The sequence below is a fragment of the Panthera uncia genome, assembly GCF_023721935.1.
Source record: "Panthera uncia isolate 11264 chromosome D3 unlocalized genomic scaffold, Puncia_PCG_1.0 HiC_scaffold_8, whole genome shotgun sequence".
NCBI lineage: Eukaryota > Metazoa > Chordata > Mammalia > Carnivora > Felidae > Panthera > Panthera uncia.
Window position 1 is genome coordinate 75,988,129 of NW_026057586.1, and position 14,468 is coordinate 76,002,596.

The 14,468-nt window shown below is 44.1% G+C and overlaps 1 protein-coding gene and 1 long non-coding RNA gene across 4 annotated transcripts in view; one reads left to right on the plus strand and one right to left on the minus strand.

The window, feature by feature from the left end:
- The window catches only part of CCDC60 (coiled-coil domain containing 60), a 162,731-nt gene that overhangs the window by 134,227 nt on the left and 14,036 nt on the right, over positions 1–14,468 (minus strand). Inside the window, exon 2 of one of the 3 annotated variants that reach the window (XM_049619264.1) lies at positions 14,186–14,299. The exons of the other annotated variants lie outside the window; for them this stretch is intronic. The gene's annotated coding sequence lies outside the window, so the exon portion shown is untranslated. The remainder of the gene's footprint in view (positions 1–14,185; positions 14,300–14,468) is intronic. 3 annotated transcript variants of the gene reach the window in all.
- Positions 1–14,468, plus strand: part of LOC125914116 (uncharacterized) — a 98,644-nt gene that overhangs the window by 36,323 nt on the left and 47,853 nt on the right. The window lies entirely within an intron of this gene.

The following is a 14,468-nucleotide window of genomic DNA, read 5'->3' on the forward strand; positions in this document are numbered from 1 at the left end:
TGGATGGTGGGGTTTTTTGTAGAAAAATCTAAATAGCGGCTTGGGGCAGCTTCTGAGATTCTGACAGTGGGAAGACTGAGGCTCTGACGAGAAGTGTCTAGACTAAGGTTTTACAGCATACAAGTGAGGATCTGGGATTCTAACCCAGTTCTGACTATAAAAACAGTTGTTGTTCCTGACACATCAGCCACCGAGTCCTTCATTCATTCCACAACTATTTATTAAGCCATTGCTCTGTCTAGGCCTTGCACATAGGTTGGGAACTATGAGATTTGGGCGCTGGAGACAAATCCCTGGAATTTTCTGGATTTAAGCCTCTCCCCACCCTACCCTCCACTCACTGTGTCCCCACCGGATGCAGGCATCACTTGGGGGTCCTGCATTGTTTTATTAATCATCTCAATTATCTATTTGCTGATGTAGCACAACTTCACGATCTTGCTCTCTCATAGAAGGAATCAATTCCCCAGCGGTGGTTACTTAATGAAGAAATAGGAGGATGTTTCAAGATACGGAATCAGGTAGGGAGGGCGAAAGCACCCAACAATAGCCGAGGCATCTGGGTTCTAAGGCTCAAGCTGATTAGACACCTGCTCACATATTCTAAACCTAACAGTTGGAGCACAAGTGTTTTTGACGAATGCCCCTGCCACTTCTAGGCCTACATTGTTATCACTGAGCATATGCCTTTCAGCCTTTGAGTCCTAGGCTGGCAGGGGGATGGCGTGGGCGGGGGGATGTCAGAGACGAAGCCGAGATGGACAAGAAGGAACATCCTCAATGCTCCATCCATGTGACCCCTTCAAATAGATGTCAGACCCTGAAATAAAGGTTTAAAGAGCTGTGTTGAAAAGAGTCTTCTCTCAGCCATGCAACTGTGATGTGTGTTTGGGATTGTCGCCTTGTAAATGAGGTACAAGGTGTCACCTTTGAGAAGTAATTCTCTTCTCAGCCCAACATGATGTCCTGGATCCGTGCCCAAGCCTAAGTGAGCACGGCAATTCATTATTATGACAACTTAAGCCACAGTCCCAGACGTGGACAGCACCACGGACCTAGCCAACTGCCTGACGTTTGGTGACTTTGCCAAGAACTTAACAACAATGCGTGATTGTATTTGATATGCTTTCGTTAATTCATTATGGATGCTGTGGGTTGGAGAGAAACTGAACCCATTAAAAATGGGTTGTGTTGTTTGGAATTGTCTCGAGTGCAGGGATGGGGCTGCGACTAAGTCAGATTTGGGACAGGTTGGGACAGGTTGAGTGACCACTGTTTCTGACACAGTCCCAAGGCAGGGTCTGGCCAGGACTTCCCTAGTGTTTGATAGAGAGATGTGTGTCCTCGTGTGCAAGCCTAGTTACTCGTTTGTATTTCCTACCTAGTCCTTGAGGGCATTTAAATTTGAAATTCTTGCTTGTAAGAAGTAGATTAAGAGACAAAAGTGAAAAAATTAAAAACAAAAAAAAGGGGGGCTCTGTGCTGACAGCTAGGAGCCTGCTTTAGATTCTGTGTCTCTTCCTCTCTCTGCCCCTCCCCCACTCATATTCTGTCTCTCTCTCTCTCTCTCTCTCTCTCTCAAAAATAAACATTAAAATTTATTTTTTATTTTTTATTTTTATTTTTTAATTTTTTTTAATGTTTGTTTATTTTTGAGACAGAGAGAGACAGAGCATGAATGGGGGAGGGGCAGAGAGAGAGGGAGACACAGAACCCGAAGCAGGCTCTAGGCTCTGAGCCATCAGCCCAGAGCCCAACGCAGGGCTCGAACTCACGGACCACGAGATTGTGACCCGAGCTGAAGTCGAACGCTTAAGCGACTGAGCCACCCAGGCGCCCCCCAGAGTTTTTTTTTAAAAAGAAAGAAACAAATGTGGGTAATGAGGCACTTACTGATTCCTTTGGCAGGGCTCTGGACCCCCATTTGATCACATTCATTCATTTCCCAATCACCAACTGGCAGCGACTCTATGCTGGGCCCTGTGCTAGGTGCCAGGGCCGTGGCGGACGATGGTAATTAACACTAGGTGGCGATTACTTAACTTGCCAGATGCTGTTTCAATACGTGACCTATTTGTCCTCATAACAAACCCTCAAGGTATTACTGTTGTCCTCATTTTATGGATGGGGACGCTAAGGCTCAGAGAGGTGAAGTGACTTGCCCCTGGTTGCACAGCCAATAAAGCCATATTCTTAACCACCACACGTCACTGTTTCTCAGGCAAGAATGATTCCTAGGGACCTTACGCTAGCTTTCAATAACTTGTTTGGCTTTAAACTCCCGCCGCTCTCTGAATCTCACCTGCTCTGCAGATTCGAGAAACGCAATGTGATACAAGTGTTCTTTAACCCGGTGAAACTGGAAATGTAATTTGTCAGGCCTCGGCTTGCAATTTTCACCCCTTTCTGGACTTCAGGAAAGACGGGTCGGAGATAAGCCTCGGAGTTTTGCGAACCGTAAATCTTTCTAAAACTACACTGCAAGCGTCTTCCTCTCCAAATATAGTGACTTCACCAGCCTCCATTCTGCGTCCGTTCCCCCAAGCAGAGGTGAGGAAGGCCCCAAATAAGGGCACGCCTGGGTCGCATTTTCATGTCCTTGTACAAACCTGCCCGCCTGGTTTTTATCCCTCACGTCCCTCGTTCTGCAGCTGCCAGTTGGGGTTCCTCCTCCGTCGCCCAAGAGAACAGGCTTTGTCTTTCCTCCTCTCTTCTTCCTCCTCCAGAGGTATTAATTAGCAAAAAGCAAGAAAGAAGAAGAAAGAGGAAAAGGAACAGGCTGACACCAGTGGAGGAGGAGAAATAATTAGCACCTATTAAATTTGGGGTATTAAAAATAAAATGGCGAGTAAGTGGAGGGTAGCCTGAACCCAGGAGCCGTGTGCAACCCTGGCCGCGTTAATTAAGCTCAGGGAGTCTCCATGGAAACCCAAGTTGGGCACATTTATGAACCTGCGTTAATTATATGGAAATCTCCACGCTGGAAAACCAGCGCTCCAAAAGGGCAGGAGGAGATGGGCTCCCGACGCCCTGATGCATTCCTGCAAGTCACGGCTTCCGGGGCTGCTAATGACAAACTGAATTTCCTGCGGTTTCTCTCGTGGTTACAAACTTTAAGCTCAGAAGTCTCTAGTTCTTCTTTGGTTGGCAAGGACTCATGCTCTGTGCCCCACCCCTGGCCACCCCAGTCCTCTCCTGCACTGCCCCTGGACCTCCTCATGATCCAGCAGCCAAAGGGTTAAGGAGTCTGGAGGCCTTGCTGTGCTGATTGCTAAACATTTTAACATTTTCGTATCATTGATTGCTAAACATTTTAACATTTTCGTATCATTGACCACCGTCCTCAGCTGTTACTAGACAGGAAAAGGGAGGCCCAGGCAGCTAGCTGAGGCTGCACGGCTACACAGTGGTAGGTAGGTCTGGTATCTGACCCCAGGCTCTAGAGCTCCCCCTTCCTCCTCTTCTTCCTCCCCTTCTTTCTCCTCCTCTTCCCTCATTTCTTCTCTGTCAACAGCTTTATTGAGATGTAATTCACATACCACCCAGTTCACCTGTTTAAAGTGCACATTCTCATGGTGGTTTTAGTACATGTACTGATCTGTGCAACGGACACCATGGTCAAGGTTAGAACATTTTCATCAGCTCGGAAAGAAACTCTTTAGGTATCGCTCCATTATCCTACCGATCTCCCCAACCCCTGGAAACCAGGAACCTATTTTCTGTCTCTAGAGATTTTCCTTTCCTGGAATTTCATATGAATGGATCACATGCTATGAGTACTTTTGGGTCTGGCTTTTGCAAGGCTCATCCATATTGTTGCATGGATCAGTACATCATTCCCTTTTTGTGGTCAAGTAATATTCCACTGTGTGCATATGCCCCATCTTGTTTGTCCCCCTGTCAGCTGATGGGCATTTGAGCAGAGCTCACATGTTGAACCGTACATCACATAAGCTTCGTGAAGGTCACGGTGAAGGGCACACCTGGGACTCAGATCCGGGTCTGCCTCCTGAGCTCATGCACACAGGCATTAACATGGAGTGCTCGTTCCATATTAGTAAGGAAAGGTGCGAAGCTCCCATCTGTCAAATGTGGAGTTCAGCGGGGAATCCAGGATGCAGGATTATCATGTGGGGAAAGAAAGCCATGAGTGTTCCACAGAGGAATGAAGGGAAAGCTTGACAGCTCCTTCTGCAGAGGTAAAAGGCTGTTATGTGAAGGATGAGGGATGGAATTAATTCAGAGGGTGGGACCGTGGACCTATGTGGCCTCAGAGAAGCCACTTAACCTTTCTGTTCTTCAGTTTCCTCTTCTGTAAAATAGATGATAACAGTATCTACCCTTTAGGGTGTATGGAAGCTAAATTAGTTCATCTTGGGGTGCCTGGGTGGCTCAGTTGATTAAGTGTCTGACTCCTGATTTTTGGCTCAGGTCATGATCTCACCATCTTGAGACTGAGCCCCATGTTGGGCTCTGTGCCTACAGTGTGGAGCCTGCTTGGGATTCTCTCTCTGCCTCTCTCTCTGCCCTCCCCCACTTGCTTGCTCTCTCTCAAAATAAATAAATTTTAAAAATTAGTTACTCTTTGTGAAAGTAGTTAGAACAGTGCCTGGCACATGACACACACAATAGAAGTGTTTGCCATCACTTCTATTATTACCTACGAGACACCTTCTGGGGTGGCCCCCCTTGATCCTACAGGGATCCTGTGGGTGCCTGAAGGCTGGATTTCTTGTGAGAAACAAACATGATGCCCACTGGCCTTCCTGTGGACCTCAGTTTTCCTATCCATCAAATTAGGAGAATGGGCACATGCATTCTGGGAATGTTACAATTCTCTCTGACTGCTCGGATTTCCTCTTGGAGCATCACCCTTCCCCCTCCAACCCCAGAGCACAATTTCTCTGTCTCCATGGGAGTGGGGTTTCTCAGGCCTTCCAGCAGGGAGTGCCTGTCATCTTGTGTCCCACCTGTGCTCTCTCTCCTCTATGAGGTGTGGATCCTGGATAAAGCAAAGTTTTAAAATCAAGGGCTTTGGTGAAAAGCAGAAGGGGCTTCTGGTTTCATACTCTGGACCAAGTCATTAAATGTCTGTGTCCTCAGTTTTCTTTCCTCTAAAATGGGGATAATAGGATCACATCCCTTCTATGTTTGTTTGGGGATGAAATGAATGAGTTCATGCAAAACACCTCAATGCAGTTTGCATATAGCAGGTAAACTCTCAGTGTGTCTTAGCCATTTCTATTACTGGGGGGCTGGGATGCCAGGTGGGAGGCATGGTTCGTTAAAAATATTTTTTTTTAACGTTTATTCATTTTTGAGAGACAGAGACAGAGCATGAGCGGGGAAGGGGCAGAGAGAGAAGGAGACACAGAATCTGAAGCAGGCTCCAGGCTCCAAGCTGTCAGCACAGAGCTCGACGCGGGGCTCGAACTCGTGGACCAGTGATCATGACCTGAGCTGAAGTCGGACGCTCAACCCACTGAGCCACCCAGGCACCCTGAGGCACAGTTCTTTTAAACACTGTAGTGTCGGCCCCAGTGCCCTTCCCTTATTAAGCAGGCTGCAATTTGTGAATTTACTGGAGAGAGACCGTCTCTGATCTCCATCGGCTGTTAGGCCCCCGCCTGTCTGTTTCCCAAGAAAGTCAGCCTCTGCTAGTATTCTAATCACATCTCCCAGTTAATACCACATATTTCTATGTGAAAAGGGGACAAATTACATGCAGGCAACACCAAAAATGAAAGCTCCCAGTGACACTTTCATTGTCCAGGCAGCGTTCTCTGCTCACTGCTTCTGAGAATATAAATTAATTGTCAATACCATTTTATTCCACGTTGGTTAACTGATAGATTTCTCTGCCCTTTAGTTTGTAAACACCTCTTGGTGTTTCTCTGATCCCACTTTTTTCTAGCTCTTGCCTCTGACCCAACACACACACACACACACACACACACACACACACATGCACCATCACCACCACCAAAGTCTACACTTATATAATGCGACATTGTGGGGCAGAATGGATAGGATTTGATAAATATGGCAGTGATGTTTGTTTTTAAGCAATTAAGTAAATACAAATGAGGAAATACAAACAATATGCTAAAGATTTTTTTCTTAGACATTTATTTACTTAATAAATATGTATATATTTTTTAGTGTCCATGGGTCTTTCTCTAATCTACTCCTGTCTCTCCATCTTCCCTGCACTCAGTCTAACCAGGGTTGATCTCAGGTCAGGAGGGAAGCGTGAGCGTTGGAGCCAGACGGAGCTGGATTTGAATCCTGGTTTACCACTGACTTGTCATCTGGGACAAGTTATCTCATTTCCCTGAATCTCAGTCTCCTCGTTGGTAAAATGGCACTCAGATACTTCCCGCAGTTGTTCCAGAGATTAAATGAAATAATATATATTTTTAAATGTCTATCGCAGTGCCTCTGTCACTGTGTAGATTTCAGTGATGCACTAATTGCGTTGGCCTCCCGTGTACACTGAGTGTTCTTTTACACCCCAGACCCTGCCTCAAAGTTCACTGTGTTCCCCCTCCACTCCCACCATCCTTGATTCTCATCTCAAATGTTTCTCCAGGGAGGTTTTCCTGAAGTCCTGGACTAAACTAGGTGTTCTTGACGTTTGCTCCGTGGCAGCCTACTTTGGCCTTTCTGCAACACTCATCATGCTTGAGATCACTCGCCCCACCCAGATCTGTCCTCTAGGCTGAAGCTTACACAAGGGCCAGGACACTGCTCTGTTCACCAGGATGGGTGTCAGTTATGAGATGCACTAGCAAATTACTCATAGCATTGCAGATTTCAAAAAGGAAGAAAAACCGGAACCAACTCAGATGTCCATCAACAAGAGAGTGGATACACTTTGATACTTTCATACAATGGAATACAATTCAACAATGACAAGGGGAAAACTACTGGTATATCCAGCAACATGGCTGAGTGTCAAAGACATGTTGACTAAAGAAAAGCTAGAGATAGAAGACTATGTATTTTATGATTAAATTCATAGGGAAATTGAGAGCAGGCAAAAGTCATCTACAGTGATAAGGTATATCAGTGGCTGCTTGGGACTGAGGTGGGAGGAAGGGCTTGACTCCAGTGTGGCAGGAGGGACTTTTCCCAGATGATAGAACTGCTCTCTGTTTGAACTGGGGTGGTGGGTGGTCATGTGGTTGCCTACGTTTGTCAAATCTCGTTGAACTGTAGACTTAAAATGTTTGCATTTTATTGTACGTACATTATACTCCAACAAGTTGATTAAGAAATAAATGAAGCAAAAAACACAAAGGGAAAAATGGAAGGAAAGAAAAAATGGACAAAAAAACGAGTGAAGGAAGGAAAAAGGGCAGCAAGCTTGAATTTTCCCCAGTAAGAGGTTGACTTCAGTTTCTGAGCTGATGCGCCAGTTAGTGGAAACTGATTGTTCTCACTGCAACAAGAAGATAAAAGGATAAATGACAAAAATAATATTTTCAAAGACCCTGAAAAGCTGTGGAAATGAAAGAAGAGGAGATGGACTAAAATTCCAGAGAGGGAAGCCTTCTTTCTAGAAATTATAAAAGCGATCAGACAATGGAATGACATCGTTAGGGCCCTAAAAAGCAAAAACAAAAATCCTTCCCACCTCTAGTTCTGTAGCCAATAAAAATATCCTTCAAAAATGACAGCAAAAAAATGGCTTTACAAAGCTGAGGGAATTTGTCACCAGCAATCCTGCACCACAAGAAATACTAAAGCAAGTCTCTAGGCTGGAGGAAGTTGACCTCAGATGGAAATAGGGATCCACAGGAAATAATAGAGACCAGAAAGAGTAGATGCATGTTCACATTGGTAGAAGATGGACTGTTTAAAGCAATATTAATAACTATGTCTTGTGGCTTTATATAAATATAGAAAAAAGCAACCATTATAATACAAAAACGTTGATAAATTAGACTTCATTAAGAATGCTTGCTCATAGTGGGTAGGCACCATTAAAAACATAAGAAGAGCCTATGTAGATATATACATACATGTGGCAAAAGACTCATATCCAGGATATATAAAGAATTCCTACAAATCAATAATAAAAAGACAAATAACCCATTGAAAAAAAAAGAGAGAGAAAACTCAGGTAGTTCACAAAAGAAGAATCCAAATGGCCAGTCAACACATAAGAAAAGATGGTCAACATCATTACTCATCAGGGAAATGTAAACTGAAGACATAGTCAGCTCTCACTACCCATCTACCAGAAAGGCTAAAATTAAAAAGGCTGTTTCGATGAGGATGTGGAGGACCTGGAACTCTCCTACGTGGCTGACACTTGGAATGTTGGTGATTTCTGATAAAACTAAGTATACCCCTATTCTGTGACCCAGCAATGCCTGCAAGAATTTGGAACCATTAATATATGGTTTTATTATATGGAACATATAATATATGTTCACATGAAAGATGTAAAGGAATGTCCAAGCAGGTTTATTCATAATAGCCCCAAACTGGAACCACCCTATATGTCCATCAATGGTACAGCATTTAAATAAGTTATAGTGTACGCAAACAATGAAACACTACCCACCAATAAAAAAAAGAATGAACCACTGATAAATTTCACAGGTGTAATGGTAGCAAAAGCAGTCAGAAGTAAGAGAGTTTCATGATATGATGTCCAAGAATGGGCAAAACCAATCTCTGGTGAAAGAAGTTAGGAGAGCCGTTGCTTCTGAGTGAGGGCAGCATTGATAAGGAAGAGACTTGAGGGAATCTTCTGGGATGATGGGCACATTTCCTATCTTTTTTTTTTTTTTTTTTTTTATTTTTTTTTTTTAATTTTTTTTTTTTTTTGAGACAGAGAGAGACAGAGCATGAACGGGGGAGGGTCAGAGAGAGGGAGACACAGAATCTGAAACAGGCTCCAGGCTCTGAGCTGTCAGCACAGAGCCCGACGCGGGGCTCGAACTCACGGACCGTGAGATCATGACCTGAGCCGAAGTCGGCCGCTTAACCGACTGAGCCACCCAGGCGCCCCGCACATTTCCTATCTTGATTGAGGTGGTGGTTACACAGGCATATAGATAGGTAAAATTTAACTGAGCTGCAATTTAAGATTTGAACAGTTTACTGCATGTAATTTATACCTCAACAAATAAAATAAAATACCCCCCCACTTTTACACTTCTCATATATTTTTTTAAGTAAGGCCTTTTTTTTTAAAGTAAGCTCTACACCCAGTGTAGGGCTCGAAGAACTCACGACTCCCCCAAGATCAAGAGTAGCATTCTTTTACCAACTGAGCCAGCCAGGCACCCAACCTCCAAATCTTTATTAAATAAAGGCAAATTATACACACACACACACACACACACACACACACACGTAGATAAATATACAGACATAGATATACAGAAATTTTAACAAATACGGGATTATAATCCTGGCCACTGTTCATGTGTGTTTTCCCAGGACAATCTCCAATTATATATGTTGTCCCAGTGTAATTAATTATATCCCCTCCTTTCACCCCGATAAGTTCCAGTTTGGACAAGAAATCACATGGTCACACTCATTGAAATGTACATACAGCACTCACCTTTGCCCTCCACCAAACTATATATATACACATAATGGCCATCTTTCCATGTCTGTACATATGATCTACTTTATTTGTTTTAGTGGCTGCATAATATTCCATAGCATGCATGTACATGACCTTATTTGACTCTCCTATCGATGCAGATTTTAGCTTGTCCTCAGTTTTAAAAATAATACTGATGCTGTTGGAGTAGACATGTTCTGTTTTTTGCCTTTTCAGCATTTGGGTTGCCTTCTTTGGATCAAAGCATCTGGATTTTCTTCTCAAGAACTTACCCTTCCCCCACTCTCAGTGCCTGAGGTTCAGGTGTCGGTGACCCCAGTTCTGTCAACTCCAGGGGTGGGCAATATCCAAGTGGATAATTCAGGGATGGGACTCTTGATGGTTCATTTTGGAAAGAGAAGCTTCTTTTTTCCTTCTGTTATTAAGCCAGAAGGATTTGAGCCTGGAGCTGCTGATGGCCATTTTGACACACAATGGAGAGCTTTTGCATTAGAATAAAATCAGCCTGGATGGAAATGAGGCCAGTGAATATATGAGGCAGATTCCTGATGACTTTGTGTGTAAGCTCCCAGATCCTGCTCAATCCCCTAAAGCCATATTCTCTAGAGTTTTCTGTAATGTGAATCTCTAATACCTCTTCACCTTCTTTGCTTGTGCAAGTTTGAGGAGGTTTTCTTGTCACTGGCAACCACAATATTTCTGACAAAATATAACCATGATAAGCATCTTTTGTGTGTGTGTGTGTGTGTGTGTGTGTGTGTACAAGTGTGTGTATACTCAAGAACATATACATTTCTTGAACATATGCATATACCTATATTCAAGAATGTATGCATATTTTAAATATTTTTTTGTATACATATTTTGATTGTATGTATATTTTTTTCATTTTAAATATTTGTTGATTTGTTTTTGAGAGCGAGGGTGCAAGTTAGGGAGGGACAGAAAAAGAGGGAGAGAGAGAATCCCAAAAAAGGCTCCAGGCTGACAGTATGGAGCCAGATGTGGGGCTTGATCTCACAAACCTGTGAGATCACGATCTGAGCCTAAATCAAGAGTCGGCCACTTAATCCACTGAGCTACCCAGGTGCCCCTACTTGTAGGTATTCTTGAGAACAGTACTTATAGGAACATTTTTGTGTGGTCAGTACCTAAAAGTGAAATGGCTAAATAAAGAATCTTAATGTATTTAAAACCATGCTCCAAAAATGTACAGATTGTCACTCCCGCCCTCACTGTTCGAAAGTGCCAGTTTCCCCCACACCTGGCAGTGGATCCTAGATGTATATCTTATACTTCAATAAAAGGTGGTTTTCTTTTAAAGTATTTGGGTGAGAATAAAACGATTTTGGAAAAAATTTAATAGTGGGAAAGACTTCAGAACACACAGGTGAATGCTAGAAACTCCAAAATTGGTCCTGACGCAAGATATTGCAACTGCGAGAGGCCAGTTCTTCAGGCCTTTGTTACAAACCCACGGTGAAGCATCTGATATAATTGCCATTTGCATTGCCAGGAATTTAATCTCTGGACAGACACAGGAATAAAGTGAAAAATGGACCAGAAACCAACAAAGGAGGAAACTTTGGGGAAAGTTGACCACAGTGTATGTATCTTGGGGGTGATATTGTACTGTGAAGGAAGAGAATTCTGGTCATGTTCTGCACTAGACTTTAGAGAGAGATGTTCTAAAAAATCTGATGAAAAGGTTCATAGGGACTCGTGGCCAAAGGCTCTTTTAGAAAGAGACACGGCGCTAGATGGGTGGGGGGGGGACTCCGGAAAATGAATTTTGAATGAAATGAAAAAGAAAGAATGAATGGGAGTAAAATGAAATGAGTAAGTAAGCAAAGTTCTGATAACCAAGCAAGGGGGTAGCGTTTAAGGAAACCTAGTCTTCTGTAAAGCACCAGTGAGCTAGAGAGTCAAAGAAATTTCACCAAAGATGGCAGGGAGGGCACATTCCCGGAAGTGGACAGACTTCTAGAATATTGCCAGAAAAGCTAAAGGCCAGAATGAGTGGAAACGTAAAAATGTATATATACCAAGAGCAATACATTTTAAAATAGGATTTGTATTGTTCAGAGCAAGCGGATGTACAAGGAGATAATAGGTCTTCTCCTTGGGGCAGATCTTGAAGTAATTTATTCAACAAATATTTATTGTCTTCCACGAGGCTGGCACATAACAGATGTGCTGCAAATAGTTGTTGAATGAATCGGTCAATTCAAAGAGCATTAATGGCAGTCCCTGCTTCAGTGACCCTCTCTGTTGGTGGCGACACAAGGCTCATGAGCAGATGTGAGATAGGAGCTATGACTGTGGAGTTGGGGAGGGAGGAGACAAGGGAGACAGCCAGAGAAAGCTTCCTGAAGCAAAGAAGTTCCTAATCTGTCTTTGTTTTTTGTTTTTTTTTTTAAATGTTTTACTTATTTTTTAAAGAGAGAGACACACACATAAGAGTGTGAGTGGGGGAGGGGCAGAGAGAGAGGGAGACACAGAATCCAAAGCAGGCTCCAGACTCTGAGCTATCAGCACAGAGCCTGATGCAGGGCTCAAACTCACGAGCTGTGAGATCATGACCTGAGCTGAAGTCGGATGCTTAACCAACTGAGCCACCCAGGCACCCCTGTCGTGTTTTTTTTTGTTTGTTTGTTTTTGTTTTTTTTATTTATTTTTGGGACAGAGAGAGACAGAGCATGAACGGGGGAGGGTCAGAGAGAGAGGGAGACACAGAATCGGAAACAGGCTCCAGGCTCCGAGCCATCAGCCCAGAGCCTGACGCGGGGCTCGAACTCACGGACCGCGAGATCGTGACCTGGCTGAAGTCGAACGCTTAACCGACTGCGCCACCCAGGCGCCCCACCCCTGTCGTGTTTTAATAAGCCCTGAGTATCTGCCTGGACCCACTCAGCATTTTTATCAGCAACTAGGAAGATAATATAGATCAGACCACATCTAAGTACTACACCCACCTCTGGTCAGCCCTCTCCCAGGGAGACCAGGATACTCTGGCTACCTAATTATCAGGATCCTAAATGTAGGGACTGCCTGTATTCCCATTTTGCCAATAACAAAACTGAGGCTTGGAGCAAAAGGTGATTTGCCCAAGTCATACAGCTGGGCAGTAGCAGACTGGGGCTCATCCTACGTCAGGCAGACTCCAGAGCCAGCAATGTTACAATCACATTTCTCCTGCTTTAGATAGACAACTGGATAGATGCCCTTTGAGGTTTCTCTAGGACTCTGTGGTTCTAAGTGATAGCTCCTCATCTTTAAAATTTCTCAGAACTAGGGGATCTGTTGGTCTGGATTGTTCTGCTTCCTGAACCTATAGAAGGAATTCTTTGGCTTGGGTTCTGTTGGCCTGAAATCTACCTCTGTGTGAAAATAAAGACGATGTCTGAGTGCTTGGTGACCCTGACTGAATCAGCAGCAACAGCCCGCTGGTAAATTCACGCTTTCCACACGGCTGTACCGTTTCTGCCTTGAACCCGCTGGGCCTTTGTGTCATCTATTCATTTTTTAAAATTCATTTGGGGCCAATAATATGCTTTGTTGAGATCCAGGCTTTGTAAAATGAAGGAATTAGCTGCGATGACATCGCGTGGTCTATATTAATGAGTTATAACTGGATATCAAGTTCATTATCAAAACAAACCCCCTATTTGCCTGAAGCCCTGTGCTCTGTGTCTAGCTGGAAAGAAAGCTCCTTTTTCTTTGTTAACGCAGAAAAGCCAAGCTTCAGAAAACGGTGATTTATGCTGAAAAAGCCCTACACACCCTTAACCGACACAGCATGAATTGTGGTCCTGTCATTTACAGCTGGAGACACCCTCATACTCTTCTGCTTTCGGTTTAAAAATTACCTGGGCCGCTCTGTTATCAATCTTTTCCAACGATCTATTTACCTAAAGTACACAATTACAGAACAAGTTCCATTACAATCCCTGCAATCCAGGGCTGACGAAAGAACATTAACGAAACCGTGAGTCGGCAGGCTTGGATGGGTTAGCAATTGGTCTGAAATGCTGCCTTCCCCTGGTGTCCAAGTGGCCAGGCTGTCTAGGGCTTTTCTCCCCCCCTCCCCTCTCTTTTTAAGTTTATGTATTTTGAGAGAGAAAGAGAGAGCACACATGAATTGAGGTGGGGAGGGAAGGGCCAGAGAGAGGGGGAGAGAGAATCCCAAGCAGGCTCCAAATTGTCAGCACAGAGCCCCACGCGGGGCTCGAACTCACGAACCACGAGATCTTGACCTGAGCCGAAGTCGGATGCTTAACCAACTGACCCACCCAAGCGCCCCTCTTTTTCTCTTTTTAAACACATGAAACTGTTATAAGAATTAACAAAACTAAAAGGAAGCATAGGAAGAGCTAACAAATATTGTGTCAGTGTTACGATACAAAGAAGAGAGTGAGGGAAGAGGACGGGGGTGGGTAGAGAGAGACAGAGACCCACAGCTTCCAAACTTGCAGAGAAATAACTACTTTCTGGGGAGTGGCGGTTTTTGATTTTCTCTGAATTGGGGCTGGCTGCTTCGGGGGGGTATCTGACCTCTGACCACCATCCCCGCCCCTTCATTGAGGGCCCTACCTTGAATTAAATTCGGGTCCTTTAGGTGCCAGAAGTGGCTATCATCCTTCACAGGCAAGCAAGGAACAATAGAGTCTGGCTTCCTTTCAAGTCAGTTTGCAGTAGGACCATGTTCTAATATCAAAAAGGAAGAAAAAGGACACTTTGTTTTGTGAGTAACCATGAGACGGCTGCATTTGATGTGACTTCTGTGGGCAATGTGACATTCTCCCCCAGGAAGCTCCTGTAACTTCTGATGAGCCCAGAAAGACTTTGGTGACAAGGAGGATGGGCTGTAGCAGTG